Source organism: Poecile atricapillus, chromosome 4, assembly GCF_030490865.1.
Source record: "Poecile atricapillus isolate bPoeAtr1 chromosome 4, bPoeAtr1.hap1, whole genome shotgun sequence".
NCBI lineage: Eukaryota > Metazoa > Chordata > Aves > Passeriformes > Paridae > Poecile > Poecile atricapillus.
This window is the reverse complement of record NC_081252.1, coordinates 73601987-73616790: the sequence shown is the minus strand read 5'-3', so window position 1 is coordinate 73616790 and position 14804 is coordinate 73601987. Positions and strand designations below refer to the sequence as shown.

General features: G+C 51.4%; 1 protein-coding gene across 2 annotated transcripts in view; it reads right to left on the bottom strand.

The window, feature by feature from the left end:
• The window catches only part of PTPRA (protein tyrosine phosphatase receptor type A), a 114639-nt gene extending 101354 nt beyond the window's left edge, over nucleotides 1-13285 (bottom strand). For both annotated transcript variants that reach the window (XM_058838378.1, XM_058838377.1), the window contains exon 1: nucleotides 13144-13285. The gene's annotated coding sequence lies outside the window, so the exon portion shown is untranslated. The remainder of the gene's footprint in view (nucleotides 1-13143) is intronic.
• Between the last annotated feature and the right edge of the window lie 1519 nt (nucleotides 13286-14804).

Sequence of the window (14804 nt, the reverse complement as noted above, 5' to 3'; positions counted from 1 at the left end):
GCAGAGGATGTTTGTGGCTTTAAGGCCAGGTTGGATGGGGCTTGGAATAACCTGGTCTAGTGGAAGGTGTCCCTGCTGGCTGGAATAAATGGTCTTTAAGGTCTTTCCAACCCAAACCATTCCATGAACAGCAGCAACACTTGGGAGCTCTCTGGCACGAAGCTTCCAAGGTGCCTGTTCAACATCGCTGGGCTCTGATAAAATTCAGTACAAACAAGAAGGTTTTTCTCAAGTCATCATTTTCTTGATGCTTCCAAAATTGAGACCTGCCTGAGCTCAGTGTCTCCATCTGGCACATCTGCAATGCTGGAGCTCAGGATGCTGCAATTCTGTGTGCCAGGGCATGGGGGGAGAAGGGAGGGTTTGGCAGCTGGAGGCCAAGAGAGAAAGAGGAGACAATCCAAAAAGCAAGTGATGAATTTTGCTCCAGAATAGGAAGGACCAAAATTTCACCCAAAAATAAATTCAAGTGGCTCTCATTAGCAAGAACAGATTTAACCACCACATTCGTTTTCAGTTCTTCTCCCCCAAATCATCATTCCCAGTGTTCTCCAGGCCTCTTGTTTCTGTCTGGAGGGAGATCCAAGGAGCTCTGCAACCTGGGCATAGCTCAGAGCAGATACCTGGAGTCAGATCTAGGAGGGAAATGACTGAGAATGTCTGAAGGGAGAGTGTAGTTCAAATGCTCTGAAAGCTTTGGAGTGTTTTATTCAATGTTTTGACTGTTTCAAAGTAAAATCAGAGTCCAGCTTCTAAAAATATATGAAGTAAAACCATCAGCAATAAGAAAAATTGATTCTAACGTAACATCCAACACCACAGTTTGACAGGGTCATTTGGAACTGCACATCAAGTGACCACAGGCAAACTGGAGTAGCCAGAGATGCTTCAGAACTGGCTGAAGAACCACAAGAACCACTGCAAGAGCTTCCCACAGGAAGGACACAAAACACCACCCTGTCCTTGGCAAAAGCCACTGTTATCTGAGAGCTGGCCCATGGATGGAACTTGGTAGCCCAAGTCCAAAGGTGGGTTTGTGCTACAGCACCTGTCAGAGGCCACGCAGCCTCCCAAGGCTAGACACAGGATTGGATCTCCAAAAAGCCCACCAAAATTCATGAATCCAGTGGTTGAACTCTGAATCCCCCTCAGAGCAGAGCCTGCAGGACCTTAAATAAGGATTTCAATAAAGACAGGGAGAGACATGGAGGCCTGAGCTCTGCATTCCCGGTGCTCCCTTGGGAAGAGGTCACAGCATCCCAAAGGAGCTCAGCTGCCATTTGTCACCTCCACAGCACAACAATCCTCCTGGAAATGCCCTGTGCCAACAGCCCAGTCCTGCCATTGAACACAAAGCTCAAGGAGTGCTTGAAGAGATTGGCAACAATTCCTGTAACGGGAAGAATGGGAAAAAACAAAGTGGAAATGGCAATCCCGTTCCTAGCCCTGGGCTCGGGATCTGATGGCAGGGCTGGGAGCCTGCCCAAAGTCCCATTTTGGAAGGGAGACATGGAATGCACTGCCATGGCCATCCAAGGGGCTGGAAACAGCTGAAGTGGCACAGAAAGTGTTGGATGTAGGATGGGACCAGTCACAGCCATGATGAGTGTGGCAGAGATGACCTTTCCCCGTTGGATTGAAAACCCTGGAATAACAACTGTGCACCTATGGAAGCTCTTACTGCACTACCACCTGTGTCCTTCATTAGCTAATTACTGGCATTTCTGCAATTCCACTGCCTTAATGAAGCAGCAGGGGAGGGAGAATTCAATATCAAATATAAAGCAGTGATCTCAGCTGGGCAGCTCTGGCACAGCTGGGTGGAATTTCAGGGCTTCAGGAACTCAAATCCCCTTAAATCCATGCCACTTTTCTTGGCCTGTGGGGCACTGAACAGCACAAAATAAAATCCCCCAGCACACACACAGCATCACAAGTTCCTTGAGGATGAATCCTTAAAAGCTTCAAAACACAATTTTAAAGATTCTCTCCCAAACTGAGCCAAATTGTAGCCAGTGAGATTTGCACCCTTCAAACACAAGAGAAACTGTGGCTGCCCCTGGACCCCTGGAAGTGTCCAAGGCCAGGTTGGATGGGGCTTGGAGCAACCTGAAATAGTAAAAGGTGCCCCTGCCCATGGCAGGGGATGGAACCAGATGGTCTTTAGGGTCCCTTCCAACCCAAACTATTCCATGATTCAGTGATTCTATCAAACTCTGACATTCTGGGCAGAAAACGTGTTTTGTGCAGCAGGGACAGTTTAAACTGATTAAACTACAAGACTGGTGTTGTAGTCTGCTGTGCTGCCCAGAGGCTGCTGTCATGTCACCTCCAGTGAAGTCACAGTCACCAAGCCAGGCCCCACCTCACAAAGACCTCTTTCCACAGCAGCTAAACACACTCATCTCCAAAGATCCCACGCAGGGAACTCTGAATCCATTCTACAAAATAAAACCATTCCAAATAACCCATGCCAAAGCAGCTCAGTGAGTATTGAGCAACTGCAAAGTTCCTGGCTTCCTACAGACACTCATGATCTTGCAGTAACTTCAGAAAACCCCACTGAATAGGTCAATTCCTGGGTTTGGATGTGGAGGAGCTCAGTTTTCCCAGCACTGCTGAGGCTGCCTGGCTGTCCAGGAGCCCTGGCTGAAGTTTCCAGCCAGTTATCATCAGACCTGGCATGGTTCATCCCTGAAGCACTTTTTCCCATCAGGACTTTCCAACTCTCCCATCCATTTGTGCACAGAGTTCCTCGTTCTCTGTCCACCAAACAATCGCAGTTGTCAGAGGACAAATTCAGTTTCTCAACCTTGAAGTTCAAAAGAGGATTTTGTTCAGTGGCTGGGCTTCCTGGCTTTGCTCCAGGGGGGTTGGAGAGGGAATGGAAAGGGATGTTTTTGGAGACTCTAATCACACACGGTGTAATTCCCCAGTGGAAGGCAGGCTCCAAGCTCTGCCAGAATCCTGCCTACAATTCCTCTTGCACTTGGGACTGAACCATTTTCAAAAATGATAGGCAGAAATTACCTGGGTGATGAGTGAAGGGCATTGGTCAAGTCTGAAGAGAACAAAAGCCATGAAATCTCCTACCAGGTGCTGAGCTTGTGACCCACAGGAGCCAAGAAATGTGTGTCTGCAAGACACTGAGCGCCCTCAGACCCCCTTGATATGGGCAATGGATTTGGGGAAGGGGCTGGAGCTCCAGGAGAGGCTGAGGGAGCTGGAAAGGGGCTCAGCCTGGAGAAAAGGAGGCTCAGGGGGCCCTTCTGGCTCTGCACAACTCCCTGCCAGGAGGGGACAGCCGGGGGGGTCGGGCTCTGCTCCCAGGGAACAGGGACAGGAGGAGAGGGAACAGCTCAGGCTGGGCCAGGGGAGGTGTAAATTGGATATTTGGGAAAATTTCTTCATGGAAAGGATAGTCAGGCATTGAAACACCTGTCCAGGGCAGTGGTGGAGTCCCCATCCCTGGAGGGATTTAAGAGCTGTGTGGATGTGGCACTTGGGGACATGGGTCACTGGTGGCCTTGGCAGAGCTGGGGAAATGGTTGGACTCAAAGGCCTTTCCAACCCAAACAATTCCATGATTCTATGATATACACGGGAACCAAGCAGCACCTAGCAAGATCAGACCCAGCAAAATGGTAAAATAAACACTGACTTAAAGCTCCACCTAAAACACCCTCTCTGCTGGCCAGAGGGGCACAGCAGGGAATGCAGCAGCTTTGGAAGGGAGAAAAGAGCTTGCAGGGAATGATGCCAGGGCTGCAGCCCCTCCATGGAGAAACCACCACCCTCACAGCACGTGCCTGCTCTGGAGCCAGCTCACCACGAGCTCCTCCTGCAGCAGCATCCCAGCGCTGGGCAGCATCAGGTGCTCCATCCCACGCTGCTCGCTCAGCTGTGCCAGAGAGGAAACAGGGACAGAGGGCCTGTTCCCCTTTTCTGGCCACAAACAGGCTGAGCTCCAGCTGGGGATGGATCCTTTTAAAGCAGCTCCCTGCATTTCACAATTTATCTTCAAGTTTCTACAAGACGAGGGCAACATATGGGAAGTTACATAAACTCGAACAACCCCCCACAGAATATCCTGGAAAAAAAGGCAAATACCTCTGCACAGGCACAGAGGTTGCTCTAAAATGTTTTAAGGAAAGTGAGGAGTAAATCCTTCATTATGCCATGGATAAAACCTGGATGCAAGAAGCAGTGTCAGATACTCAGGTGCCTCCACTGCCTCTTGTGGGTGGATCAGGAGATGTGTCACCTTTGTGGAACATGCACCTGCAGCACTGGTTTTGCACATGTATCACCAAGATATCCTGCAGCCCTGGCTGAGGGATATGAACTCCCACAAGGACACTCACAACAGCCACCAAGAGGGATGAAGACACTTGGAGACCCTCCAAACCATCCTAAATGCTGATGGATCCAAGGTGGAAAATGCTCAGGCAGCCACCAGGTTTGTCAACCTTTCTGGAGCCTCAGCTGAGGAAGGGATGAGAGAGATGAGAAAACATGTATTTACCTCTCAGGAGAGCAGAGATTCACCTTAGCCCTTCCAAAACTGCTTTTCTCTCTCAGCTAGTTTTTTCCTATTTTATTATTACTGTTTTAATTCATTTGGATGCTGGATTCTGGGAGGCCAGACCTCTACACCCAGATCTCAAGCACTGCCATAACACAAGTCTGGGCCACAGATTTCACCTCCAAATACCTGCTGGAGTCAAAAAATAACTCCCAGAGAACCACTGAAGGCCAAGACAGACATAAAAAGATGATAAATGAGTTGGCTGAATACAATTCCCTGACAGAAGGTTGGAGCCAGGTGGGGATCAGGCTTTCCTCCCAGGCAACAAGAGACAGAACAAAAGGAAACAGCCTTAAGTTGCACCAGGGGAGGTTTAGATTGGATATAAGGGGAAATTTCTTCATGGAAAGGGTTGTCAAGCACGCTACTAGATGAGATTAGAAAATAATTGAACCTCTCTAATCCCAGTCTCAGTATCTAAAGACAAGCTGCTGCCACCAAGTCACCCAAAGATCCCACCCGGCATTCCCACCCTGCCACCAGGACAAGGATGCAAATTCTACACGGCAATTTGGATTAAAAACATTTATTTGCCTGTAGCCAAATAGGTTTAAAGTCTCCTCAAGAGAAAATCTTGAGGATTATCCATGCTTTCCAATTTATTATTCATTTCTAACTCATCTCTGTTCATCTCTAATTCATCATTTAGGGGATGGCATTAGTGTCTGCTATGGAAGGGGTATGAAACTGAAGCATTTGGACTAAAGTTGTACTTCTGAGCCTTCAAGAGTGGCCAGTTTTCAAGAGAGTGAAATGCAGAGGCTCTGAGACGCACCATGTGTTCAACAACACTGGCAAACACATGTGAATATATTTATTTTCAGGCTTCTCAAACACATCCACAAGAGCTTCGCTTCTGGAACGCGAGTCAGATGATTATCTGCTGGCATGATAAAAACATGATTCAAATTGTAAAGCAGCAGGAAAAGTTTTGCATGCTGGCCTGCCACACGCTATCACCAGAAAAATTTATGGTACCTCAAGACCTGCAGGTCGAGAGCCAGGATATTCCTGTGCTGAACACGGTGCCTGGAACAGGAGGCTGCACTTTCCCAGAGCACTGCTGGAATCTTTATAAACCACTAAAATGCTTTTTTTAAAAAAAACAAAACCACACACACAAAAAAGTAAATCCTGTTCTTCGTATTTCTGCTCTCACTCAGTGAAATTTACTTATTTGAGGGTTCCAGTCTTCTAGAAAGCTCTAAGAGCATCGGGATTGGGAGATCTGTCCCTTTTGCTCCTGGTTTGGCTGAGCAGCCAGACCTCAGCTCCTTCCTGGCTTTTTTGTCACCTATTTCCCTGCCTTGGTTGGTCATTTCTTCCTCCAGCCCTGTTGCTCCTGTCCCTGGTCCAGGGCTGGGTCTGTGCTGGGTGTAGCAGTTTTTTGGGGATGGAGTAAGAGACGCCTGACAGGAAGCAAGCAGCACTTTGAGCTGGTTGCAATCACATTTGGGCCAGGAACAGATTTCCTGGCTGCAGAATCCTCTCTGACACAGACCACGATGGCATTTTCTAACACAAATCAGTACTGTCAGCCCTGAGGCTGTGACTGAAGTGCTTGAAATCCCCAGAGGAGGAACTGACACACCACCCCTAAAAATCCAGGTGGATAGCGAGGGATGGAGCCCAAACAATCCCAGGGATTCCAGAAGGATCTGCTGCTTAATTGGCAAGTTCACCTCTGTGGCCTGTTGGAGGAGGCCACCAAGATGATCAGATGGATGGAGCAGCTCTGCTATGAGGAAAGAGAGAGAATTGGGATTGCTCAGCCTGGAGAAGTGAAGGCTTTGGGATGACCTAACTGTGGCCTTCCAGGACCTGAAGGGAGCCTATAGGAAAGATGAATAGAGACTGAAGCAACAGGAGAAGGGGGAATGGCTTCACACTGAAAAAGAGCAGGGTTAGATTAGACATTAGGAAGGAATTGTTCCCTGTGAGGATGGTGAGGCCCTGGCACAGGGTGCCCGGAGAAGCTGTGGCTGCCCCCGGATCCCTGGAAGTGTCCAAGGTCAGGCTGGATGGGGCTTGGAGCACCTTGGGATAGTGGGAAGTGTCCCTGCCCATGGAAGGGGGGTGGAATGAGATGATGTTCAAGGCTCCTTCCAACCAAACCATTCCATGATTCTGTGATTCCTTTATCAGCGTTCCCAGAGGACGAGTGAGGATGGTTGGGTGTCAGTTTTGGGGAGACCCTCTACAAGTTCTCTTTTGATGATCCCCAACTCCCTGGGGAAGAGCATGTGAGTACAGACCCAGGGAGACATCCTGCCCTCAGCAGCCACACCAGGAATTGCTGCTCTCCTCAGCCCTGCAGCAAGGTCACCACTGATGGGGTGGAGCCCAAAGCCAGCTAAACCCCTGGGGTTTAGATCATCAGAACAATCAGAGATTATTTCGAAACATCAGGCGTGATATGGGAGGACAGTCATCCCAGGGGGAGCTGGTTCAGCCCCAGAGCAATCCAGTGCTGATTGATTCACTGCTCATACCTGGATCCAGCCTTCCTGTCACCTCTTACTTAACTTGGATACACAAACCCTACAAGCTGCAACAGGCCAACCCCTGTTTCAGACAGGCATGCTGCTGCAGCATCTCCACAATGAGCCTGTAACACACCTTTAGCGATGGAGTTTGGAGTGCCAAGAAGCGTCCTGGACCCTCAAGTTATGAATCCAGGCCTTAGAACTCTCTGTCTAAGCAGCACCAATCAGCCAAGGTGTCTGGTGGTCAGGTATCAATCCAGTGTGAGCCCATTTTCTGCCAGCTGGGATTTCCAGGCTGGACATCTCCCATTCCACAGCCTCCAGGACTCATCCTGAAGAGATGTTCATGGCCTCAGTGCTCACAGCCCATCAGCAAACACTGAACCTACCAGAATCAAGAAAGGCAGCTGGGAGACAGGCAGGGGAGATCCTGCCTGCAACAGCTTTGCACTGGAATTCATCTCATGCTTCCTGGGTAAAATGGGAAGGATGCCCTGCACCTCCCCTTCTTCAGACATGCAGGGATTTGGGGCTGGGGAGGGATTTGGCTGGATTCCCTTCCCCACACAAAGGAAGGCAGAGCAGGGATGTCTTCCTGGAAGGACCAGAAAATAGCCGTGGATCGAGTCAGACTGCGGGGCAGGATGAGGAAGTCCTCCTCACAGCAATAAAAAGGTCTCAAGTACTTGGCTGGGGTGCCAGGAATCCACCAACAGGCCAGGCTGGCTCAGAAGCAGCTTTTCACATCAGCACGGTGAGAACATTTCTGTTTATTTGTTCCTCAGTGTCAGCCAAGAAGGAAGGAGGTGCTGCTCCATTCCCCCCTCACCACACTTGCCCTCAGCTCCCTGCAGCAGCAGAAGGCTTAAAATTGGTGACACCTCTGCCTCCTGCTCCCTCCTACCAACCTGGAATGTTTGGTCTCACAGACAGGTTTTAATTTTGCTTCAGAGGAGGAATGGCACGGCACGACCTGACTCACGTGGGAAAGGCAGAGGTTATGCTCTTGTCTGCTCCTCTGAAGTCAGAGAACTCTTGTTTTCCATCCCAGGCCCAAATTAGCGCTAATTATTCCATGCAAAATGGAGTTGCTTCAACAGGAAGGAATTAGGACAACAAATTATTCTGGAATAAAGAGTCGCTGCTGCCTAAGCAAGTGATCTGTTTGCACAGAGAATAAAAGGAGCATTCTCAAGGCCAGGTTGGAGCAACCTGGGCTAGTGAGAGGTGTCCCTGCCCATGGCAGGGGTTTGGAAGAAGATGAGCTTTAAGATCCCTTCCAACCGAAACCATTCCCTGATTCTCTCATTCTTCCACAGGTCTTTTGGGGAAAAAAGTAGTCCAAATTTTAAAAATAATTCCAACCTCCATGCCTATTTCAGTAGGCATCAGGATTTTCTGCATGACCAATATGCCAAAACCCAACCCACACTCAGGTGTTTTGACTGCTACCACCAAAACTGCAGCTGCAACCACAGCACGGTGGGTCTGACAGCTGTGGCTGATGCTTTCAGCCAGGAGAGTTGTGATTTGGGGCAGGGAGGGAGGGAGGTGCAGGCACACACCCTCCTGCAGCCTAAAGGAGGGTTTCCCTCCATGGAAACACAACCCTCAAACCTGCAGGACATGTGGCTGTGGAGATGCATTATTTGAATGCCCTGGTATAGAATTGTGGAATCACAGCAAGGTTTGGGTTGGAAGGGACCTGAAAGAGCATCCAGTTCCAACCCCCAGCCATGGGCAGGGACACCTTCCACTGTCCCAGGTTGCTCCAAGCCCTGTCCACCCTGGCCTTGGGCACTGCCAGGGATGGAGCAGCCACAGCTTCTCTGGGCACCCTGTGCCAGGCTCTCCCCACCTTCACAGGCAAGAATTTCTTTATAATATCCTGTCTAACCCACCCTCTGTCAGTGAGAAGCCATTCTCCTTCTCCTGTTCTTTTGTTCCTTGTCCCAAGTCCCTCTCCAGTGCTCCTGGAGCCCCTCTTCAGGTGCTGGAAGAGGCTCTGAGGGATCCCTGGAGCCTTCTCTTCTCCAGATGAGCACCCCCAGCTCCCTCAGCCTGGCTCCAGAGCAGAGGGGCTCCAGCCCTGGAGCATCTTTATTACTTCTTCTGGAGTTCTTTAAGTCCTTGTTGTGCTGAGGACCCCAGCCTTGGACACAGCACTCTCCACCATCACCTCCTCCCTGCACAAACACACCAATCCCCTTCCCAGAGGAGCAGCCCCCATCTTGCTGTACCACAAAACACCTCACATTGCAGAAAAAACCCACGTAAGGCCACATGGAGCAGCTGTGGAAAGCAGCACCGCTCTCATGGGGACCTCCAGTACCATGGTGGGAGCCTGGAGATGGCAAGAAAGGCCTCCTAAAGAGGTTAGAGAGACAAAAGAATGACTGAGCAGCCTCTTCACTAGAGCCTGGGCAGATGTATGTGACAGTGACAATGTCCATGGATCCCACGACCTGATTCCCACGAGCTTTGGCCACACGCAGAAGTTCCAAGTGCTGACAGGTACCATAGCTGACAGTCCAGCCACGTGAGCTGCATCAGAGAAAAAGTGTTTCCAGAGGATTTGTGAGTTTAATGAGAAGTGAACACTCGTGATGAAAGCCACTCTACCCACTCACAAAACCTGGAGACATCAGGAAGAACAGGATCACACCAGCCTCTAGCGATATCCAGGACCAGCTGCTCCAGAGGAAGATGCAAGAAATCATTCTGGACAGCTCAGGAATCACTTGCTTATCGCTAAATCTCTTCCTAAGCCCTTCAGATCGCGATTAAGCACAATGGTTCATACCCTATGTATTAAATATTAATCCTCTCTAATGTGACTGCCGACATTCCGGTTATCCAATTCGGATAACCGCACACCCCGTTCCTTTTCCACCCCAAACCACGTAAACACGATGTACAAAACCCAGCAGTATTCTGTGATCCAGCCAGAGCCTCCCTGGGCTCTGAGCCTAGAAACAAACCAGCTGGATCCCACTAAAATCAGGGGGGAAAGAGTTAAGAGCAGGAGATGAATCAGCCACTGCTCTAAATGTGGACATTTCCTACCTCTCCGCTCAAGTGTCTCTTCCTGTCCGCAGGCTTTGGGGATGCTTACAGACCTGGTTGCCTCCAAATGACTTCCACCGTGAGAGGAAAGCCCGGGGATTTGGTTTTTTTCCAGAGGAAAATGCGATTTGTGAATGAGCCCAGAGAGCAGCTGCCAGGGATGAGCGACCTCCTGCCCATGTCACACCAGGAGGGGAGGACCAGGCAGCAGCTGGTGCCACTCCTGACCCCATGGAAGCACTACAGGTGCGCTGTTCCACACAGAATATCCCACCCCACGCTCCTCAGTGTTTAGAGCCATCACACATGACAGTGACACTGTCTCAGCCAAGCACAGCAGAGGTCACACAACCTGTGCCCTCCCCACTGGACTGGGATCCACCATCCTGCTGGAAACACAGAGGGTTGGAGCAGAACAGATGTAGGCTGGCAGCAGGAGGAGACAGGGAGAGAGGGAATTCAAACTGCTCCTCTGCGAGGATGTTGATGTTGGACGTGGACCAGTATCACGGAGCAGCACAGAGATGCAGTTATTTGTGAGGGATGTTTCAGGAAGGCAGGGCTGTGTCTCCTTAGTCTGGGAAGAACACAGCAGCACCAGTGCCCTGGAAATGGGAAATATCTGTTCCAGCACCTCCCAGGATCCCCCACTGCTTTCACAGAATCCCAGGGTCATTTAGGTTGGAAAAGGCCTCCAAGAACACCTCACAAGTCCAACCTGTGACCAATCCCCACCTCGTCAGCAGAGCACTGAGTGCCACGTTCAGTTGTTCCTTGGACACCTCCAGTGATGATGATTCCACCACCTTCAGCCAACTGCAAGCAACCAGCTGCTTTAACCAACTGTTTTAACAAAGATCAGGCAAAAACCCTGGAGCTTCCCACAGGTACTGCCCCCAAAAGCTCTCCAAGAGGGATGGAAAGAAACACGTGGAATGGGAAGGTGGCAGTGCCCACTTTTTGCCCAGCACAAACACCAAGTCTCTGTCTCCCCAGCACCCCCAAGTCCTAGGGGAGCTGTGGTCCCTGTTCCCCAAAAAGCATCCTGGCTCTTCACCCTGGCCACAGCAGAAGCCATCAGGGAGCTGGCAGTGCCGTGACCATCCCTGTGATTCCATTCCTCCTCCCAGAGCTCCACATCAAGCCTGTTTCCCAATCTCTGGGAACAACAGCATGAGTTTGCATCTGATGCTTGACAGAGACAGACAAATCCTCCCTGCAAACCTGGCAGCAGCCACCCCGAGCACATCCTTCCCCTCCCTGCCACTGGCCGCTGCAGCAACAGGAATTAAAATAAAGATGAAAAACTCCTGTTGGGGCCGCAGCTTTATTTCCTGTCGTTTCTAGAACTCCTTGTACAGGAGGAAAAAATCCTTAAATATTTCCAAGCATCCTGCATGCTCGCAGCAAGCTTCCCCCAGCCACGGGCAGGCAGAGAAGGGATGACTAATTTTTTTTAGCGTAAGACGCTGCGGAGAGCGTCCTGTGAACAAGCTCAGTAAATTCCTGAGGCTCCCGGCAAGGACTCCACCACTCCTTGCGAAACTTCCCAGCTGGAACCGAAAAGCCAGAAAACATCTTTTTCTCTCCCTCGACAAACAGACATTGGGATTCCTTTAGCGACAGTATTTAGATTTTTAATGTCAGTCCATATTTAGCAGGAGGGAAAAAAAGCCTCCCTTCCTTCCTGTCACATTTTCCACCCTCGATGACATCCAAGATCCGAAACAAGCAAGCGCTGGCTGAGGAGGGAGGATGCAGCCACCCGAGCGTGGGAGAGCTTGGAGAGGGGCAGCAGGGACATTCCCATTTGGGATTCCCGTTTGGGATGAGCAGAGGCAGTGGTGAGGAGGGGACACACCCTTCGAGGAGCGGAAAGAGCCACTGAGAAGCGGACAGAGCCTTGAAAGAAGGGACAGAGCCTTTGGACCCCACAGCAAGGAGGGTGTGTGTCCCTTCCAACTCCAGCCCGCAGCATCTCCCGGAGGGATGGCACAGGGAGCTGCCAGGCCACAAGCCCCCAAGCTGGAATATCGGTCTCAAAAGACGCCTTTGGCCACCAGCACAGCCTGGATCTGCCAAGGGGAGCGTGCTCAGCCCGTGGGTCAGGAGGGCTCCTCACTGACCAGAAGCCCCAGGTACTGACTGGAGGTGTCCAGGGAGCCCGGCCATCCTGCAGCAGGGCGGTGGTGGGTGGTGCCAGGAGATCGTGGCCATGGTGGCCCTGCCCTGCAGCTGTTTTCTGGGTCTTAGAGGGGTGTCCCCAGCTTGGACTCCCGTGTCCAACCCTGTGAGTCGCTGCAGACCCACAGCTGGATGTTCACAGAATCATGGAATGGTTCAGGTTGGAAGGCACCTTAAAGCCTGTCTTGTTCCATCCTCTGCCATGGGCAGGGACAGCTTCCACTACCCCAGGTTGCTCAGAGCCCCGTCCAACCTGGCATTAAACCCTTCCAGGGATAGCCACAGCTTCCCTGGGCAACCTGTGCCAGGGCCTCACCACCCACAAAGGGAAGAATTTATTCCTAATATCTTATCTAACCATACTCTCTGTCAGTGTGAGGCCATTCCCCCTTATCCTGTCACCCCAGGCCCTTGTAAAAAGTCTCTCTCCATTTTTCTTGCGGGCTCCTTTCAAGTACTGAGAGGCTCCCATTAGGTCTGCCCGGATCCTTCTCTTCTCCATGCTGGACAATCCCAATTCTCCCAGCCCTTCCTCGCAGGAGAGGTGCTGCATCCCTCCCATCAACTTGGTGGCCTCCTCTGGACTCGCTCCAAGGGAGCAAATCCAAGAGCCCCAGCCCGCGATCACTTTTAGAAATCCTCATTACCGCTAACAAATACACCTACAAATACGCAAATGCCAAACCCCAAGTTCAGCGTGGACAGGGTGGGGGTGACCCAACTCCACAGACACGCGTGGGCCCCTTCCATCACCCCCACGCCACCACAACCAGCCCGTTCCCATCCCCGGGGGTCACCTGCGACCCCCTCCCCGCTCACCTGCGGCCGCTGCTCCCTCGCCGGCTCCCGCCCAAACGGCTCCGCTGCGAGGCCGCGGCGGCCGCCCGTAACCATGGACGGCGCAGCGGGGGAGGGCGCGGGAAGGGGGGGGGTCGGGGGAAAAAGGGGAGGGGGAGATGAGGGAAGGGGAAGGGGTGCGGGAAGCCCCCGCCGCCCCTCGGGGCTCTCCCGGCGCTCAGCGGCGCCGCCGCCGCCGCCCGCCCGCTGCCGCCGCCATCGTGCGGCTCCGGGCCGGGGGCGGGCCCGGGGCGGGCCCATGGGCGTGGTCATGGGCGTGGCCACGCGGGGCCCGGCGCGGGGCGGTGCTGCCCCCTGGTGGCGCGGCGGCGGCACTGAGCTCCCCATCCCGCTTCCCAAAATTCCCGAGCAGGAAATGGATTATAAACAAAAAAACTTTGGTGGGATGCTACAGGAAAGCCGGAGAGGGACTCTTAGGAAGGAGATGCGGAGAAAAGGACAAGGCGTAACGAGTGGAAGTTGCCAGAGGGGCAATTTATGTTGGATATTAGGGGGAAATTTTTTGCTGAGACGATGATAACAGGAACAGGTTGTCCCAACGCTGGAAGTTTTCAAAGCCAGGCGGGATAAAGCCTTGAGCAACCTGGTCTAATGGGGGTTGTCCCTGTCCGTGGCAGGGCAGCTTTGGGATGATCTTTAAAGCCCCTTCCAAACCTTTACTGTTCTGTAATTCTGTGATTCTGTAGTTTTGTGAACAGAAATTACTGGGTGAAACTGAGTGACTGTTTTTTTTTTTTTTTGAGGTAAGTTTTGATCATCACAAAAATTTCCTCTTAATTAGAAACATCCCAGAAATATGATCCTTTTATACAATTTAGAGCAAGAAAAGCTGGCTTCAGTTAATTATAATGACAGAATGGTTTGGGTTGGAAGGGACCTTAAAGACCATCTCATTCCACCCCCTGCCATGGGCAGGGACTTTCCACTATCCCAGGTTGCTCCAAGCCCCATCACCTCTGGCCTTGTACAGTGATGAGGCAGCCACACCTTTTCTGGACAAACTGTGCAAGAATTCATATTTTGTCTCATTCCTGTCCACCACAGAGCAGCCTGGTCCATCCTCTTGACACATCTCCTTTAGATATTTATACACATTAATGAGGTCCTCTCTCAGATGTCTGTTCTTGAGGCTGAACAGGTCCAGCTCACAGAATCACAGAATACTGAAGTTCAAAGGGATGTCTGGAGATCATCCAGTCCAATCCCCCTGGAGCAGGTGACACAGGAACGTGCCCAGGTGGGTTTGGAATGTCTCCAGAAAGGCAGACTCCATGGCCTCCCTGAGCAGCTGTTCCACTGCTCTGCCACCCTCAACATAAAGAAGTTTTTTCTCATGTTGAGGTGAAACTTCTTCTGTTTTAGTTTATGGCCATTAATTCTTGTCCTGTTCCTTGGTACCACTGGAAAGAGTTCGGCACCACGCTGTGAGCCCCTCCTTGGAGATATTTATATGGATTGATGAGATGCCTCATCAATCCATATGTTCTCGTCTCCAGGCTGGTCAGGCCCGGCTACCGCGGTGTCCCCTCGCATGAGGGATGTTCCTGTCCCTTCAGGCTCGTCAGGCCCCGCTCCCGCGGTGTCTCCCCACATGAGAGATGTTCCTGTCCCTTCAGGCTCGT